Source organism: Aquila chrysaetos, chromosome 24, assembly GCF_900496995.4.
Source record: "Aquila chrysaetos chrysaetos chromosome 24, bAquChr1.4, whole genome shotgun sequence".
Taxonomy (NCBI): domain Eukaryota; kingdom Metazoa; phylum Chordata; class Aves; order Accipitriformes; family Accipitridae; genus Aquila; species Aquila chrysaetos.
In genome coordinates, this window is record NC_044027.1 from 17,790,964 (window position 1) to 17,810,538 (window position 19,575).

General features: G+C 47.9%; 1 protein-coding gene across 2 annotated transcripts in view; it reads left to right on the top strand.

The window, feature by feature from the left end:
• NACC2 (NACC family member 2) overlaps positions 1-19,575 on the top strand; it is a 63,594-nt gene that overhangs the window by 17,204 nt on the left and 26,815 nt on the right. Inside the window, exon 1 of one of the 2 annotated variants that reach the window (XM_029999661.2) lies at positions 17,137-17,198. The exons of the other annotated variant lie outside the window; for it this stretch is intronic. The gene's annotated coding sequence lies outside the window, so the exon portion shown is untranslated. Of the gene's footprint in view, positions 1-17,136; positions 17,199-19,575 lie in introns of those variants that run through there. 2 annotated transcript variants of the gene reach the window in all.

Sequence of the window (19,575 nt, forward strand, 5' to 3'; positions counted from 1 at the left end):
TCTGTGGGTAAGCCTAACCTCTATGAAGGGCTGCAGCATGAAGAAATAGAATTTCTTTGGGTTTTATAGTATTTCTTAGAAAAGCATTTGCAGCGCTAATCGTCAAGCTCCTTCCCTTTGTTTTTCCCCCTTTCCCAATTAACCTCATATCAGACTGTGCATATCAACAGTGGCTTTTATCCTCTACTGCTCTTCGCCAGGTTTTATATTTCTACCTGCCTCGCTACAACCACATTCTTGCCATCATGCATTAATAAAACCAAAGCAGAGGCCAGTGTGATCTTCTGCTGTCTCTGTGTCTGCTGGAGGGAAACTTCCCAACAAACAGAGTGAAAATTGCAACTGGTTATGTAAATTACGGGCAAGGAAAAAAAAATATTCAAACCTGGTTTAATTTGTGAGTATATGTCTTGGAAATAAGTTATACTAATGCGTAGCACAGGTTAGTCTAACATGAATTACGGGCTCGCCCTTCTGCAAGCGTGACGCTAGCTCACGGATGTGGAAGCAGATATTACAACCTTGAAGAATCTTGTAGGACATAAAAGTTTTAATTAAAAATCTGGCTTGGTTGAGGGTATTTTGGTTTAGTATGAATGTCTTCATTTCTTTTGAAAAAGAATTAAATGAAACCCTTAGTATTTTCTTTTTTATTTCTGCATATTTATTCTTGAAGTTGAAGCATTAGAAAATAATTGAGTAAAACAAAATCCACAAGGCTTCAAATTACCTCTAGCTTAATGTTTTATTTAAAAGGTTTGCTAACTGACATTCTTTATAATGAATTAGGTCACGCGGCTCTAAAGAGTGTTGTGGGTTTTCTTTTTTACATTTAAATTTGAGGCTGCTTCCCTCGAAACTTGGGCTCCGCTGCCATGAACTGCCGTACGGTTGTGACTCCCCGGCTCGGGGAATCTCGCTCTAATTATTCTCAATCACACTAGTGCAAATGAATATATCCATGTTTGGAGGATCGAAGCAGTGTTGTCATGGCAATCTCCGTAAGGTCATGAGAAACTCATGGATATTGTTCGCCGCCTCTCCCGGGAGACCTCTCCTACCTTTGCAAAACTATGGATTTGGGGGGTTTGGGTAATAACTTTAAAGCACAATTTTGTAATGATTTGGCTAAAAAGAGTCTCTTTCCTACCGGGTAGCTGCAGGCGCCACGGTTCAGGTGAAGCTGATTTTGGGCTGTGGCTCATGTCTCATGTGCTGACTAGTCATCTTCCTCTGGGAGCTGCAGCTCGCCAGATCCCGAGCCGGTACGTGGACCAGGCTTGCTCCGGGAGGTGGGATCCGTATAAACGGCAGGGACAGCGGAGGGGACCCGTTCGGTGGGTGTTGGTTAGTGGTGCTCATTGTGCTGGGACGGGCTCTGGCTTGGGTTTTGTTGGGAAAGTGTTTGCTTATACGCCATTTATAAAAACAAACCCCAACCAAGCAAAACCCCCCCGAAACCAAAAAAAAAACCCCAAACCAACTCTGCTTTCTTAACTGCAGGAGGCGATGCTAGCTGGAGCTGTAGCAATGGGAAGCCCTCCGAGCTGTCCCTGTCCCCCAGCGTGGCTGGGGGTGTCCGTCACCCCGAGTCCGTCCCTTCCCTCCACGTCTGTAGCAGCGCAGGGAGCAGCGATGGTGCTGAGTGCTGCAGTCACTGCAAAGGAATGTGGGCAATGAAACACACGCGTTGCTGGGCTGTAACTCCCCGGATCGTGCGTACCGCTCTGCCGCTTCCCCTGCATCGGGCGGGAGGGGATTCGTGTAAAAAAATGGGACCAGTAAACACGGGAAAAAGTGGCAAAGGCGGCAAGGGGATGTTTGCTCAGCCCTGCTTGGGCAGAGCTCTCCTATCCTAAAAGAGATGATGGCAAAGTCACAGGATGGTTTTATTTGAGTTTTGAAAGGTAAGAAATTGATAACAAAGTGCACAGCAAGGGGCTTTATAGGTGCAAGTGTGAGTCTCTGTGCTTTTGTGAACTTCTATTTGTGAAAGGTGCTAAATCTTAAATTAGAATTAAAGCTAAACTGAAAAAAAGTAAGTGTAAAAGTGATCCAAAAAGTTAGTTGATTTTGTTTTATAACATGCATGGAAACCTTTTGCATGTTTGGATTGCAGCAGCAACACAAATGACTTTACAAATATCTTGTGTAGTAGGACGGATGAATTCACTAAAATTGTCATTTAGCAAATCTTGGTTTAGGTGATCCATGTAGCTGTGGGTTTATGATTTTGTATTTCTAAGTTATTTTTCAAAAAAACCAAAACTCAAACAACACAAAACAAAATCAAAAATAAGTCTTATTGGTAGAGAGCCATTAAAGCATTTTGGTTTGCAATTAAACGCATGTTAAATCTGCAATTCTTTTGCTAGCCCGAAGAAGTTACACATACATACATGCCCCACCCCATCTTCATTTGAGCCTTTAGACAGGTTTAGCACATACGTATGCAAATTTTTTATGTGCAGGTTACTTGATTTGAAAGATCTGACATTATTTAATGATTTATGTCTATATTCTACAAGAAGGTATGAGATCCCTATTTAAAATTAAAAGAAAATCTTAAATTTTATTGGCTATGGAAGAGACGCGACTACGCCTTTCAGGGTGCCTTGTAAGTCTATTACATTATACGTGTTATCTACACTTAATTGCTTCTGGTTACTGCGTCTTTCAAGATTTTGAACCTAGCCAATCTTGTCCTCTCACACCCAACACGCACTCACGCATCAGAGGAAGAAAACAGGTTTTCACGGGTTTTTGCACCTTGCAGGTGTGCAGACCGGTTCACCCTTCCCGTGCAAGGCCTGGCTTGCAGAGCCCCTGCCCTGGGCTGCGTTTGCCCCTGCCTGCGCAGGCAGCGGCCACGTCACCCTGGGGTGCACTGGGGTGCACTGGGGTGTACTGGCACCGGGGGTCCCGCACATAGCCGGGGACACCCCGGACCGTCATCTCAGCCCTGCGCCTTGTCTGCCCATCGTGGGGTCAGTTGTGACCCGACTTTCTCTAGAACTTTACAAACGTGTTGAATTAAAGGGTTTTAAATTAGAATTTTTGGTAATTGGTGTAAGTCAAAGAAGGGCTTCCTAGTTTCGAGTGTAGGTGTGAGTTGGGTTTAAAAAAACAGCAAAACACTAAGCAAGTGGAATTTATAATTAAAGGCCTATTTACATTTAAAGAATTATTTGAAATTATCTGTGTCTCTGCTTTCTGCAGAGGGATGGAGCAGAGGCCGGGCTGAAAACGAAGCGGGTTTTCTCAGCTGACCTTCTGGCACACGGGCTTTCTCATTTACTGCTGCCTCGGTGTCCACACGCACGCACCCAGGGCTTCATCTTGGCACCTGTAGTATATTCGTTAATACTTCCAGGTCTTCAGGACTTGCTGAGAAGCCCTCTAAACAGCTTCTTCTGACCTGTACTGGCTTGTATACCCAACACCTGGAGAAGTGGCCAGCGAGCTGCTGTGCCATGTGAGGGGCTCGGTGTGTCTGATGAGGTTAAAAAAGGCACGGTGGAGCCTTTGATGGTGGGAAAGCAATTAACTGCAACTTCTTCAAAAACCTCCAATTATCCCTCGCATCGGCTTTTGTCAATCCTTTGGTTGACTAACATGTTCCTTTCAGCTTTGGTGACAATAACATGTGAGTAAGCAGAATACCCAAATTTCTGAACGATGGCTTGTGGCAATTTCCTAATTTCCTGAGTGAGTGCAGGCTTCTTGGGGTTTCATTCCTGTGCCAGAAAGACTATTTGCTCATACAAAGTTCTTCATTGTAATAGGAAAAAATCAATTTGATTACTTTCATGTCAGCATGCATGTCTAATGGCTTAGAAGTTATTGCAGCCATAAAATATACAGTATCATTTCTCTCTCACTCTGAAATTTGACAGGATTAATATAGTCAGCATGAAATCTTAGTCATAAAGTCGACCATAAGTGATGGTAAAATTAGCTGCTGAAATTGTCTGCTTATGGAAAGCATCTTCTGTTTTTCCTTCTGGGAAAAAATATCAAGGGGCTGGCGTGCGGCTTGGAACGGGAGCTTTCTGCATTTCAGGCTCTAATACAAATATGTCCGTTTCATCTCACACTCTTCTAATGAGAGAGATGGCGAGCGCTGTTCAGCTCTGTGATGTCCCAGATAGCCTGGAGGGCAGTTTTACAGCCCCTTCATCGGCTGGCCGGCCGGCGGAGGTGGTGGTGGGGCTGGGTCTCGTCTCCAGTGCAGCCGCGGTGGGGGGATCGTGGCTCTCCCACATCCAACCCTCCCCTGTAAGTCATTCCCTGTGTGAATGAATCCCGTTGTGGTATGGCTCTTTGATGGCATGTGTCCTTCAGCGGCGGGCAATCTTTGCCTGCTGGGGTGGAGGGAACGATGCACCAATTTATCTCGTGCAGTGCAAGCCTTTTCATGGTTGAAAAGCTGTTTCTTTCCGTGGGTCGGTGCTCCAGTGAGGTTGGATGGAGGTGAGGTTGGATGGAGAAGAAGTTGGATGGAGGTGAGGTCTGGGTGAGTTGATCTTTGCCCATGGTCTACACCCATGGGCGTTAGCAGATGCTCTTCCCGCTGGTGCAACCTACTGCCTTCTGGTGGTCACCCACTGTCCTCCTCGCACCCTCCCCTTGGGCAGCAGGCTGACACCTTCATCAGGGTGGGAGAAATGCCCCGTAGGAAGCTACGTTCCTCTGAGCTGAGATTGAGAAACCTCTGCTTGAAGCTGAGTTTCCTCCTGCCGAGTCACCGTGCTGGGTGCCAGTGGAGGAGCCCAGCAGACGGCCGGAGCAGCCACTTCTTTCCAGCTCATCCGCCTCCAAAACTGCCCTTGGAAGTGGAGATGAAGTGCTGGGGTTAGGCAGGGGAATGTTTGCTGGTGTGTAATCCTTCACCAGCCCAGCCTTTGAATTACTTGTTAATGTTTTTGTTTAATGACATCTCGTTTCGGCTGCGTTGTGTAAGGTGCCCGTAGCTGTTCTTTCTGCTTATGAAGCTGGTGCCAGAAAGAAGTAAGGAGCTGGGTGTTGGTATCTTTATTATCAACTTTAAAATTAGGCCAAGGGAAGACAGCATCTTGCGTCTGGGTATCGTTTACCCACCCCATAAGGTCCAAGACCAGGGTTTTGTTGCTAGCCCTCGGCCCGCTTGGCTTTGCAAGGGGAAATTTCTCCTGCCTCTTGAGCAAAAACATGCAGGGTTTTCCTTCTCCAGGGGGGCTCAGGGGTCCCTCCCATTGTATGCAGGCACTCCCGCCTCCACTGGAAGCTGTTGTCCTGCTGGTTTCGCATGTTCTGCCTCCCTTGGCAGCCTGTTGTGAAAAGTTAATATCTGGTCATTGGTTTTGGCTGCATCTCCAAGGCAACTTCATTCATACGCCAGCTCCCTGTTCATACCAATCCGGACATGCCTAGATGACTAACTCCTGTCTCCTGTTACACCGTCCTAGAAGAGTTGTTAACTCCTTCGGCCCAGGTAGATGGTGATACAGCAAGGAATTGGCAGACAGAGCAGGTAGATGCCATAAACACCCAGCAAATGCCGACTTTCTCCGTGCCCCCTCCATCCTTTCTGCTTTAGTCTGCTCCCCAGCGCCTTGTCCAGCCTGGATAGCAAAGAGCTCGTCGCTACTTAAGATCCGTTTCAGTGCAGAAAGGTCTCAGACTAAGTTTGTCTCTCCTGAAATTATTATGCTTCATTATCCTTCGGTTTGGGCAGAATGTTGCCTTTGGGATCTAAACTTACTGAAAAATTTCATTTGGAAAAAAAGAACTTGCCTGCACACTAGCAATACACTCTGAAATGCAGCTAAAATTTAATTTTGCATTTCATGCAAACCGAGGGGGGATTTTCCTCCAAGGGGCAGGCGATGTGGTGAGACTACCGCATTCCCGGCTTGTGTTCGCGGTCCGTGAGCCCTGCGAGACGGAGCTGTAACAGGTTAAACGTGGAGACGCCCGACGTTGCTGCAGCGCCTGCTCCCTCGCTGATGTGCCTATTTCTGTATGGGTTTGTCAGATACAGATTTACAGCCCCCAGAGACTCCTTTTGATTCTCACCAAAAGATGTAGGAAGGAGGAAAATGAGCCAAACTCTGGGGGTTTTTTTGCTGTTTGTTTCTCTCGCGGCGGTGCTGAGAGGTACTGTTGCACTGGATGATGTGTCCTTATAATCCGCACGGCTCACTGGGATGGGTCCCGCAGCGCGCGGCGATTCCCCGTCAGGGCGACTGGCCGGTCCCCAGGAAAGCATCCAACGCTGGGCAGGAGTGGGACTGGGAGAGGGGCAGAGCAGGTTTAGCTCACACCAGCACCAAGCAAAGTTCGGCTTGAGCTTGGCGAGCATCGCTAGGATGCGATGCTGCACTTTTCCCTCAGTTCGTTTGAATGCTGATGTGGTCCGTGTGTCCGACATGGATGTCGTGATGCTGTTTTTCTCGGGGTCCTGGAGGTGATTTGGCAGGAACGTAGGCAGGGGTAGGAAAAGCACATTGGGTTTTACTGGTCACGTTCCCGTCTTCCTTGCAATCTAAGTGGGGTATCACTGCAGAAATCAAGGGTCAAGATAGCCCTGAGGATCACTAAGATGTACAAACTTGAAACCCTGTTAATTTTTTAGCGCCTAATGCGTTTTGGGAGATCCATTACGCTGAAACATCAGGCAGAGAATTAAACAGGCTGGGAATATGAACCTGCCGTGACTCGTGACCGTGCCTGAGCGGCCAGACGAGGCTGCTCGCCACAGCGGTGGTGGTGCGCTGTGGAAGAGTTAATTAGAGGAACATCGGAGAGATTACCCCAAGGACCTGGGGTACAACTCGGCCGTTACCCCATGCACCACATACGAAACCCGCTGTCTCGCCAACCTCCCTCCTCCAGGTGCTGCTTTCCCTTCCTAGAGAAGAAAAACTGCTGTAGGACTGTTTGAAATGTAGCTGCTATAACTCTTAAATTTTAATAATAGATTACCATTAGTATCAGCCTTATATAATGCACACCTCATTATTGCTTACTCAGAATAATTTCTCAGCCTCCTTATAGAACCTTGGAACTTTATTTGCTGAGTATAAAATATGCAGAAATGCATGAATAGTTTTAAGACTTGGTACCCTAAACTAATACAGTGTGCTTTTTTTTCTGCACCATGATTGAAGTCAAATTAACATATTTACCTTCAGTGCTCCCAGGAGTAGCATTAAAAAATTCAAGAGGTGATTCAGAATAGTCTCCGATTTACTGTGTTTAAAGCTGGATTTCATTTCTCAATAAAACCATGCAAACACTTGACTCCCTTTCAGCTTTGCAGCCTCCTTCCTCCCTGTGCAGGTCCTTGGACTTATCAACAGATGGTAGCAGTATTATTACCGCCGCGTTCCCAAAAGGAAGCTTTTTATTTTATTTTATTGGTTTTTCAGGATGGGGGAGAAAGCAGGGACAGAGAATAAGGGAGGGAATGAGTTATAACAAAGAGCACGGAAGCGGAGCTGCTATTTTAATCTGAAATAAGGAAAAATATCAAGCATGATTTTTGTCTTGCCGCCTGTGAGCACTGGTTTGCTGTGTAATGCTTGTTAGATTACCATGCTCTGCCTCAGTTTATCTTATGTGATAACTGTTTCCTAGGGCAAATCATGAAGCTTAATTTTTGCTATATGTTGACACCTTCCCAGGAAGAAAAGCCATGTAAACGCAGGGGTAGGAAATGGAAACGGTTGCTTTATTGCCCAGTGGTTTCTTTATTCTTACCAATGATTACCCAGGAGCTGTCTGCCTGTGCTGTGATTTATTCCTGCAGCTATAGCATGCAGCTCCCATAGCTCCCAGGATTTCAGACCCCACAACAGTTGGGTTCAAGGGTGCAAATTCCTGCCCCAAAGCCGCAGACTCCTCCACCATTGCCTCTGCCGTGGGCTTCTCCGGGGAAGTGCCGTCTCTTAAGCATGTCAGAGCTGCAGGGAAAGCTTCAACCCTGTCCATTTTCCTGGCCAGGTAATAAATATTCTGGGGAGCGGGTCTGTGTAAGGAGCCCTTTGCTTAGCTGGGGCAAGTCGGTACCCTCTGAGCGGGACAACTCTGCCTGAAAATTTTGTTTACCGTGGACTAGAGATACTTGCAGCAGCTTTTTTTCCACACCTGCTCCTAGATTAGGAAGTTATTTCAGCAGATGCTGTTTCCTAAGAAAATGGGTTAATGCTTGGTGGTTAGAACAGTGTGGCAAAAAAGCTTATTTGTGTGAGGTTTTGGCTAATTGCCTTGCAAGTGTTACAGAGCGTTGCAGCAAATTTCCTGGATTTCGCAATTGCTATGGTTTTGGTCTAACTGGCCAGAAAGATTTTCATAAATACAAAAATAAATGGAAAAATAGAGGCAAATCACTTGCCATGTTGCTGTAAAAAGCTGAAGGACCTTGTGTCTGGGGTGAAAAGTCTCCAGGTGTCTGAGCAAGTGATTGAGACTTGGGGCTGAACAGGTCTCAGAGTTTTATCGTCTTTTAATTGATGAAAGACTGATGCTGCTCTGGGTTAGGCCAGAACAAGCCCCACTTAGAAATAAGAAGTAATTCCCAGGCTAGGAGTTCCCTGGGAGGACAGGGATGTTTGTCATTCCCAGTTCATAGGAAATGGGAAAAGGGTTGTTGTGCGGGGAGGGGAAGGCTGCTGGTGTGGAAACCATCCTCTGCTCCAAGGGCAGGGACCTCAGGAGGTGGCGAGTCCCAGCTCGGACGTGGAAGCTCTTTGTCAGCATGGAAAGCCCTTGTGGGCCATATTCCCTTGTTTTTTCCTGGGAGGTGAGTGTCCGGGTGCCGCGGGGGCTGCCTGGGGCTGCTCTCGTCCTGGACTGTCGGCAGTGTGCTTCAGGGATGGTGCTGCTGAATTGGGGTTACTCTTTGGGGTCACCCCCATTCTCACATGCACATGGTGCCCAGCCCCTTTGGGGCTTTTTTCCACGCCTGCTCCTACGTTCGCCCATGATGAAGGACAAAGGCTTGTTCTCTGGCTTCCCAAATTTGGGGGCAAGCGAGGTGGCTGCCGCCAAGCGCCCAGCCCTGCTGCCGCTGCCTCCTCCCGCTCTGCATCTCCACCGGCTCCCCGGGGCACTGCACTGGCGGGATAATAAACAAAGGAGGGGAGATGTATTTCATGCACTTACGGAATGCATCTGTGGAAGGTACTGGTGCGGGTGAAAACAGAGCCTGGACTGAGAAACGGGGTTGATCTATGTTCAATAATATTTGTGCAATGAGTCCTGCTGCTCCGTACTGCGACGGTCGCATCGTGCGTCTCGCTGACATAATGCCATGTCGGTGGGAAAAAGCTGCCTGTCCCCAGTCTTGCCCACTGGCATCCCAGCCGGCGGCGGCAGGACTGTTCCCCACCGCTGCCTCGGCTCGCCGGCACCGATCCCACCTGGGACTGATGGAGGTGGAAGCTGCTCTGAGGCGGGAGGACAAGGAGGAGTTTCAGTCTGTGCACAGTGAAGCCAGCAATTCAGTAAGAAAGGCAAGTGTGCAGGAAAATGCAAATCAAGTGTTGCTATTTCTAAGAGCATCACTGTAAAAAGACTTTTAGCGTGTCAAAAAGTGCGATGGCGATGAACTGCGGCTGGTGGGGCTGGGAGGAAACCTGGGGCTCTCTCCTGGGCACCTCCGCACTGCCCGCCCTCGGGATGCTCCAGGGAAGGGTGGCCACGGTGTCATGCTTCGGCCAGTCCTGCCATCCTGTGCCGTGGAGAAAACCTATTTCTGGGCCAGAGTCCCCGGGGCTGTGTGCCGGCACAGCCGCGGGTGGGGGGCTCGTGGCATCGGCCAGCGCTGCATCCCCACGCTGCTGGCTAAATCGCTAATTAGATTCCATCCGAGCAGCAACATAAACCAGGAATAAATGGACTTGGCTTCATAAACTTAGCACTTAAATATTTTCCCAGGCAGGAAAAAAAATTTGCTTTCCATGCAAAACATATAAATCTTGGAAAACTTCCCAATGTTGCGTGTTTAACTGTTCAGATCTGTGTCTTTGTAGAATAGAAGTGGTTAGTCCCCTGCATAATTATTTTTCCTTTTAAAAGGAAGCTGAAATGTTTGCGATGAAGGCGTTTTAAGCGACTGCTGGGGATGAACAAGAGTGAAGGGAGAGTCAGGTTTAATGATGATTGCTTTGCTTTGCTTTATTGCTGTTGGAAATGAAGCACCTTCTCCTCATCCCCTCCCCGCAGGGACTAACCACAAATGTCACTTTTACCGTTGTGTTTTGGGGCTGTTTCTGGTTGTCTTAGGAGTTTTATCAAAACATGTATCTGGTTGCTAGTTTCTTTTTAATCCTACCAAAACACAAGAGCTGTTACTGGAGTTTATTTAATGCGATGGAGTCTTTGCATAGTTAAAATTGCGGATGCCGTATAAAACACGGGCTCTCTCCTTCCTTCCCAACGGCCCTGGTGCAGAAGATGCTGCAGTCGGATGCTCCTTTATTTAACCGGTGTGGGCGAGGGGTGAAAGGGAAGGGAGCAGCCTCCTCCAGCCAGGGCAGCGCGTGGAGGAGAAGGGCCGTCGGTGCCGCTCGCCCCTTTTCCGTTTGCTGCGGTGGCAGGTGAGGGAACCGTGGGAAACGGGGGGCTGACACCCAACGGCCACCGGGCACCGGCACCACTCGCCCAGGATGGAGATTTGCAGAGCGGTGGGTGAGCTTTCTGCAGAAAGATCCATCGGTTCTTTCCTGCACTGCCCCTCCCTTGTGCTCACCCCACGGAGACCCCACCATAACTATATAAATATAGAGATACAGAGCATAGGTTGAGTTTTGCATAAAATCCCTGTTTTGCATAAACGCCCCGAGGAGATGCTGTGGAGACCCGTCACGGCGGCTGGCGTGATGCACAGCTTGTGTCAGCATCTTGCTGTCCCTGTCGTGGGGGTGCAGGTGGGCAGCGGCGGGGGGGCAGCACCCCCAGCCCCACCATGGCACTGGGGTGCAGTTGGGGATGGGGACTGGAGATGGAGAAGCGGGTCTGCGGTGACTGTCCTGCCTGGAACAGGTCAGGTTTTGGCATGAGGAGAAGTGAAAAGAGTTTGATGGTCGTCTTATTTGATGGACCGTCAGAACAAGATTATCAGGGTTTTCTCAGAGCTGGGATAAGGTGGGGTTGGGGCGCACCAAGCAGGAATTTGCCCAGGATGGCGGCAGTGCGCTGGAGGAGGCTTTTCAGCACGTTGGCCTTTCATGAGCACCATGAACACAGGGTTTGAAAGAAGCTAGAAAATAAAAACACACAACAGTCAGTCTCCTATGCAGAGAAAAAAAACCCCAATAACCATCCTACAGCTTCTCTCCACGAGCACTTCCTGCATGCTTTGCTGTCATTAATAGTCACCATTCCAGAGCGAGAGATGTTTAATTTATTTGTGTTCTCCTAACACCTTTCTGTTTCATAACAGTAATCACCTCTCCCGGTTTGGCCGGGAGGCAGCGGTGTCTGCCGCACTCCCTGTAATCCAGGAGTGAATCAAAGCAACTTTTTACAAAACAAGATTCTCTCGCTGTTGCAAAAGAGCTTTGGGGAAATCTGGTTTTTGTGGTTAAGGATCTTACTCTGATGCACAAGGAAAATTATGTGTAGCTTTTATTTGGCCCAAAGGATTCTTACAACATTATCCGTATTTCCTTTAATTTGTGGGATTTCTAGTAAATGGGCTTAAAAATAGGTCCGGGCAAGATGCCAGGGTACATACGAACAGCAAAAAAGCTTTGCAGGCTGTGAGCAGCTCACTTTCACTTCTCCCTCGGCGCGGGCTGGGGGGACGGAGCAAACGCTCACCTTTGGGGGTTAAATTTAATGACATCTCTGGAATTCTTTGGAAGTCGATAACTGCAGAAAAGATCCTTTAACTCTTTAATAGAACCAATGCAATATTGTTGTTGAGCTGGACACAAGTCTGGAAAGGGAGCAGGATGAGCTGTAGTGCTGGGGGAGGACAAGCATGTGGGGGGGGACCCAGGGAGACCCTCACACGAGTCCCTGGACCCACTCCCTGATGGGATTTGAGGATCCTGAAAACCTGGCATACGAGCAGGAGCAGAACATGGCGATGATACACTTTTTTTTTTTTTTTTTTTCCTTTCAGCTTTCCATTCTCAGAAGTCTCTTTAAGCCTTTTGTAAGATGGGAAAAATCTAATAAGGGAGAGGCTATGGCTCGGAGCTGTGCTCCCAGCCGGGGCGACTGCCGGGTGCCCGGCTCCCTTTGGTGATATTTAGCTGGCTCTTTCTTGAAAATCAGTCTCGGTTCAAGTGACTTAAAAATGCATTTTTCCCTGGGGACAGCCACCCGCAAAAGCCTTTCATTAAGACGTAGTGGGTTTATGCGGCTGGAGTCCCAGCAGTAAAGGGAAGGTAAGTGGGAAAGGATGCCGTGTTCCTCTGCCGGGCAAGGGCGCCTTACGGCTCCCCAAAATGTGCGATTTTTGTCCTACTTCTGCAAAATTTGGTTCGTTTGATTTTAATTAAGACTTTGGGCATAAATCTGTAAAATTTTATTATATTTTGAGTACTGTGGATGCTGCACCTCTCTGTGGCGGGTAGCTTCTTGGGAGATGGATGAAGAAGAGGAACAGGGAGATGGATAAAGAGGAGGAATGGGGAGATGGATGAAGAGGAGGAAGGGTTTGAGCTTCCTGGGAGCAGCAGCAGTGTGTTGGACCGGTACGGTGGGCAGGGAGCGGTGTCTCGGTGCGGGGAAGGGCAGGAGGTGGCAGCAGGACCAGGGTTGGGTTGGGGTTGCAGTGGGTCCTGTGGGTCACGGCCGGGAGGAACCCACCTTGCGGGGAGCAGCGTGCGGGTGCAAGCTCACGCCGTGCCCCTGCCAGCGCTCTTGAACTAAAAACGTGCATTTTCACGCGTTGGTGGTGATGGACTTCCATAAAATCAAGAGGACTCCGCTCTCCGCTGCCTGATGCAGAAACAAGCTTGTTAAAGGGAAATTATTTATGCCATTGGCAGCAATGTACTAATAACACTTTTCGTACGAGGGTATCGAGTTGCTTTACAGATATTCTGCTTCACAGTCTTCTGATGCCTCTGTGAAGTGGGGGGAAATGTGGTTAATTCGGTTGTACAGGTGAGGACACCGGGCCTCATGTCTGCTCCCCCCGCACCCCAAGTGCAGCCCGGCTCCTCGTCCTGTGCCACACCGGCACCGCGCTTTTCCTTAAGTTGATAATTTGAGAGTCGTTGTGGAAACCAACCCTCCAGGGTCGCGGTGGCTGGGGTCTGAAGTCCCACGAGCCATTAATGACAGCACCCAGTTCCCCAGTAGCCTTTCTGGAGGAGGCAGGTGAATTTGCTGTAGCTCTTATAATAAGGGATAATGTCCGGGATGTGTTTGGAGGGCACCCGGCTCCGTAAGGCCAAGCCTTGCCGTCAATGGCATCACCGGCTGTTGACCGGGATCTTGAGCCTTTTCCATGGGACTGATGCCGGTGGGTGCCACAGCAGGCGTGGGAGCACCCCAGGGCAGCTCCCGGCTCAGTGGGCTCTTCCATGTTTCAGGAAAAAACAGAACGGAGAAAAAACACCCCCTGCTACCTCAGCGTGGTTTTGGTACATTGTGAGCAGAAATCATCTGTTTCTCCCTCGACTGGGAGCTGCTGAAGGCAAGCACCCCAAGACACCTCTTTTCTCATTAAACCTCTGGGTTTAGGAGCTTCCAGCCCTGGGGCCGCTTTCCCTCCCGCGCCGGCTGGCGATGCCAAAGCACCAACCTCCGGCCAGCCCAACGCCGTAGCCGAAGTTCACATTCGAGCTGATTCTTCAAATTTACCTCCTTTGCTGGAGATCAGCTTTCCTGGCTGCCCCGGAGGAAAAGGCTCCTGTTGTTTCTTCAAAGACCAAGGTTAAATGAGCAGCTGCAGCACAGCTCGGTGGTAAATGCAGGTTTTTGGGGTTTTTTTAGGGGTTGGGGAGATGAGCTGGTGCCAGTGCTGGCCGGAGGGGTTGCTGGGGTCCGTCACTAGGGCTGGGGCTTGGACGTGTGAGCTCCCCTCTTAAACCAGTATCATCCCCACTACAGGCGGCTATAAGCCCCTTTGATTTTTCTTGTTAAAAATAATTGGGTTTGTGCGTGTGGGGGGTTTTTTGGGGGAGGTTGGGGTTTTTTTAAGATTTTAACTGAGAGACAGCAAATTTAGTATTTTCTGTGTCTTGGATGTGTTGTGATTTACATTTGATTTTAGGCATAATTAGAAATGCAAGTAGAGCGCTTTGTGTTTTACCTCTGCTTCAACTATTTATGGCATGGTATGCAAATGAAGCAAGCTATGAATATTAAAGATTAGAGTACGTTACAAAGTATCACTGTCTTTAATGAGTTCAGTAATGGGCACAGGCTTTGCACACACTTTAATATGGAGGTATTTTATGTTGTGTGCCGTCTCCGCGGCTCTGCAGCTATCGATGCCGTGTTTGGTTACATCCCAGGAGAGCAGGGCCGTGATTTAAACCCTATTGAGCCCCGGATCGGCTGCAATAGGTAGGTGCGATTTCCAAGCGTGCCCATGACAAAGGCGGCTGCGGCTGGCGAAGGGTGTTGATGGATTATTTCACAGAGACTGTTTCAGTTCTCGTCTAGGTCAATCCGTTTCATCTGCTGCAGCGTTGTAGATGGATCTGAGAATATGAAAGCGCTCGTCGACCTTTCAAGGTGCTTTGCAGCACTGGGAGGGAATCTTAAACACGCTCCTGCCAAAATGGAGCTGCTGCCTCTAACATCACATAGACCCCAAGAAATTAATTTTGCCATTCCTCGCCAATTAGACTTACTGACATACAATTATTTGGGGGTTTATTGACACATCCGAAGGCATTTGAAGGAACATCTTATCTACTGGATAGCAGAGGGTTGGGAAGCGGGGCTCCTCGCGTTAACCCTTTCTTGCCGTAGGAGCCTGGGCAGCCCGGTTAGCACGGTTTTATTTCTAAACCAGTAAACAGTTTTCTCTCTAAACTAGCATCATAGTTATAAAAGAGGAAGGTGACAGTGTTTTGGGGTGCTGCAATGCACACAGAGATTTCATCGACGGGTAATCTGAAGAACAAACTTCTGCTTGAGCAGCGGGGTCCCTGCGGGATGCAGCGGACGCTGCGGGGTGATGCCGGGGGGCTGCGGGGCTGCGGGAGGTGGGGGAAAAAACAGCCAGATACGGAAAGCAATGGATTTTGTGCCGAATGGGGTTTGGGGAGGGTGGGCGGCGGGGAGGGAGAATGAAGCATGCCCCAGGGAGCGTGCTTTTCAGATTTGAGGTATTTAAATTACAAATTTTGATGAGGAAGATTGTCAGCAGTATTCAAAACAGTGCTTAAATTCTTTTGAAACACTGTCGAGCTGTGCTGTGGCAGTTGAAAAGTTTGGCACACAAGAACTTGGCCCAGAAGTTGCTGCTTGGGTTTTTTTCCTTTAAAACTCAATTCATCTGTATTCAAGTATCCCACATGCTTAAGAAAAAAACCCCACCAGGCTCATACTGGTTTGAGACAGACCCTTCCGTGCAAGGGGAGCTGCAGAAGTGATTGATCTCTAATATCAGGGGGTTTCCTTGTTGGTTAATGAGCATTAATAATTATTCATACTTGCGTATTTAAACAAACAAAAAAAAAGAATTTTATAGTGCCTGTGTCCACTCATACAAACAACCAGCAAACTAAACTGGGATTTAGAATATGCTTGTGATCCACTGGGTTATTAATCCATACGCATCAGCTATACCTATTTTTTTTTTTTGATGGGTTGATCGGTGTTCGTTTTTGTGGGATCAGCTCAGTGTTTGCAGCACGCGTCTGCAGCATATTGCGAACGTTGGGGAGACTTTCTTACCTTCAACCTCTGACCGTCCTCTGCTCCATGAGGCTTGGATCTCCATAAAAGCCCCACATTGTAAGCAATGTATGTGCTTTACCTAGAGCTGGGCATCAGCAGGGCTCTCCCGGGGACGTTGGCTGTTCAGCTGTGGCACAGCAGCACAAAACTTGTAAGATGTTAGTGTTGGCTCTGAAGACGTACTTGACCATATATAATACATATATATAAAAAATAATATTATATACATAATATATTGACCATATATAATCTATATTATCATAGATATATAATATAATCTGGGCTGCAGTGTTGTCTGGGGGTGTTTTAGGGCACGTTACAGAAATAGTCACATTCTGAAGCTTTGGGCAAAATTTGTTGGACCAGTGAAGGGTGTTGTTGCAAGAGCGGAGAAGTCAGGAATGAAAAGTTGGTGTTGCCTGCTGTGCCTTCATGCCTTGATGCTGCGATCCTGAGAGTGGGAGCTGAGTCTGCAGGGGGTTTTCCCCCTGGGAAGGGGGGAGAGAGAACTGTTTGCTGAAGCGCAAGCAATGAATGCACTGTATGAAAAATGCAGGTCTTCTGCTTTCCCCCCCTCAGCCTGGGGAAAGTGGGCATCAGGCTGAGGTGACCACCTCATGTCACAACTTTTAGGTTTCTCAGGGTTTTTGCTCAATGACCAGAAACCTCAGTTTTGAAAAACACGCTATGCAGTCTAGTATTTGCTTCTGTCAACCTGGAAGTACAGAGTTAAATTTCTGCAGTCTATAACTTTCCTTTTCTGCAGGCTTATATTTCCATTAAGGATCAAGCTCAGATGCAATTGTAGCTTCGCTTTATAGAGTATTAAAAGTTTAATGTATAAATGTCTTCCTTCGCCAGAACTTTTTGGCAGTATTGTTTTCCAGGGCTGAAATTTCTACAAAAACATGGAGATCCCGAGAGCTGCAAGGGCTCAGCTGCCCTTGAAGGGTTAATTATATTATGCCTACTTTTTTTTTGAAAGCAGGGAGAATAAGCTGTAGCCAAAAGTAAAAGTCATTAATTTTAAGACAGAGATGTAAGCAAAGTTTCCTTCCCCTCTGCAGGTTGGTCAGGGTAGGCTATGCAGTAATTGAAAAGTAAAGGCAATTGAATTACAGGCTCCTGTCCAAACGGAGCGCGATTTCTTCTTTTTTTTTTTTTTTTTTTTTTTTTTTTTTTTACAACCTCCATTGCATCAGAACTAGGCAGTATTCCTGATGTTCTCATGTGTGTTAATGCTGACTCACAGACTAACTTGCACAAGAAAAAAAACACACAGGCAGCTCCACCATACTAGGTAATGAGCTCTAGCAAGAAGCAGCGTCTGATGTTTTGTAAGCTTTTTTAATTGACCTTTTAAGATATTTACTTTATTTTAAGGCTTTCTGCTCCGTAGTGGCACGATGGTAGAACTGAGTCATGCATGTTATATATTGCTAGCTCTGCTGTTGTGTACTAGGAGTGAGGAGAATACAATTCAGCATGGCACTTGTCTTTTTGATGTGTTACGGATGTGAATTAATGTTTGCGATGGGATGCAGGCAATGCACGCTTTGCAGAAGGCATGGTGATGGGGTGCTGTATGCTTTCTGGTGGATGTAACTTAGTCGGGGTTTTGAGTTTTTATTAGATTGCAAAAAATTACATTCTGCAGAATAATTGTATTTTTTTAATCCATGTCTCTCCCTTCCCCTTTTCCTCACAGCAATCTGCAAAAAAAAATATTAAAATGTTGCATTTTCTATTTTTGCTTCTCCTTGCTTTGAGAGCTCTTAAAATCAGTGATAGATTAGAGAAAAAAAAAAAAATTAAAAAATAATGGCAATAACACGCTTCGCCTTGGCTGAATGACGGCACTTTTTGGAGGCAGCAGCCTGCCGGGTGGGTGACCTCGAGCGGTGATGTTGTGCCCAGGCTGCCGGTGACTCACCTTGCAGCAGGACAGAGCCCGGGGAGCTGCTGCCAGTGCCGGGGTCCCCGGGGAGAGCACCCAGCACCCCATCCCCGGGCTGCCCTGGCAGTGGGGGCTCCACGCACCGGCGGGGCTGCATCGTCAGCAGTAATTTAATTCACTTTCCCATCTTTTCCCCCGTTCCCTGCCCGAGCCTCCAGGTCTTTACTTTCCAGGCGAACTTTTAGGATTATAAAGCAAATGTAGCTCCGTGCTGCATGTCTGCTGCGTGTGCGTTGCTTATGTGTTACTTAGTAATATTTGCAAATTCAGTTTCTGCTGTCTTAATAAGGCAGAAATAATCTTCTTTCACCCATTGCCACTGGCTGCTACACTAAAAATAGGGTACGTTAGCACTGCTCGCTGCTTGCCACTTGCAGCATTTCAAAAATAAGTACTTTGGAGCTGCAGAAACAAATGCTGCAGGAGAGAAGAGGAGTCTCGCTATGACTGTCATTTGATTACCAAACTTAACCTTGTTTTCTTTCCCCTGCCAAAGACGGGCATTAAACTGTGCAGGCATCCACGGCGTTTCACGTTTGTGTCCCGGTCCCTCTCCTTCCCCCTCCCTGGGTTTTCTTGCCCCAAACCCCGACGCGGGCAGAGGGGAGGGTTGGTTTTGGGGTGGGGGGGTGCAAAGACTTTTCTTTTTTGCTTCTGTCGCTGCGGTGCATGGTGGGGGGGGTTATGCACAGCGTAGACCTGAAGTGCATTTTATTTGACTTTATTTAACTCTTTATTTTATTTAAGGCGTGCATTAGAGCAGCTCTGTGCTGAGGGAATGAGTCCTTCGCCACCGAGTTTTGCAGTTAGCTGTTGCGTATTTTCCTTCGGGCTTATGTAAAAAGTGCATTTCCTTTTCATTAAAAGGGGGGGGAACCCCAAAACCCTGTAGCAAGAGCTGGGTGGTTGGCACCCCTGTGTCCAGGGGGGGTGGAATTGGGGACAGCCCTGGGGTGGTGGGCACCTTTGGGGAGCCCCTGCCTGGCTGGATGACATCCCCCTGCCAGCCTCAAATCCAAGGGTGGGATTTTCCCCCTCTCTCCTCATTTACAGAAGAAAGGGAAGTTTCCTTTGACCCTTTGGGGCCTTCAAGGGCAGGACTTTTCAGCTCTTTTCTTTTGAGGGGCTTTGGCTGGGTGGGGGTGCAAGCCCTCCGCCGCTTTGTCTCCCACCCCCGGCGGGTCCTGCTGCCTTTGTCCCTGTCCCAGCTGCCAGCGCACCTTCCTGCAGAACCTTAGGACTTTGGGGATTTTGGGGTTGGGGTTTTTTTGTTGGGGGGGGGGGGTGAAGTCTTTGAGTCTTTTTGTATATTGGCTAAGGAAAAAGACAATTTAAATACATTATCCAATTATTTCTGATTACTCCTGGGGGAGCTCTGATGCCAGCATCTTATTCTAGGTCGATGCTTTTTTCCTTTGTTGTTGTCGTCTCGCCCCGACCTTTCAGGCCTCAGAGCAGGAAAATACTTTAGAAAAGAGCAAACCTGCTTTTTTCTCCCCAAAGCACATGAACACAGAAACTGAGGATTCTCAAACTCTCATGGAAGTCGTATCAAATAACAGCTGCATTTTTTATGAACATCTTGTGACAAAGGCTATGACTTTACAAAAATCATGCAGACATGTACAAATTGTCCTGCTATATCCAAGAGCTGGAAAAAGAGGCTGCCATTAGAAAACAAAATGATGTATTGCTTGAATGGTCACATATCTTAAATAATCGGGGGGGTGAGGGGTGGTTGGCTGGTTTTAATCCCC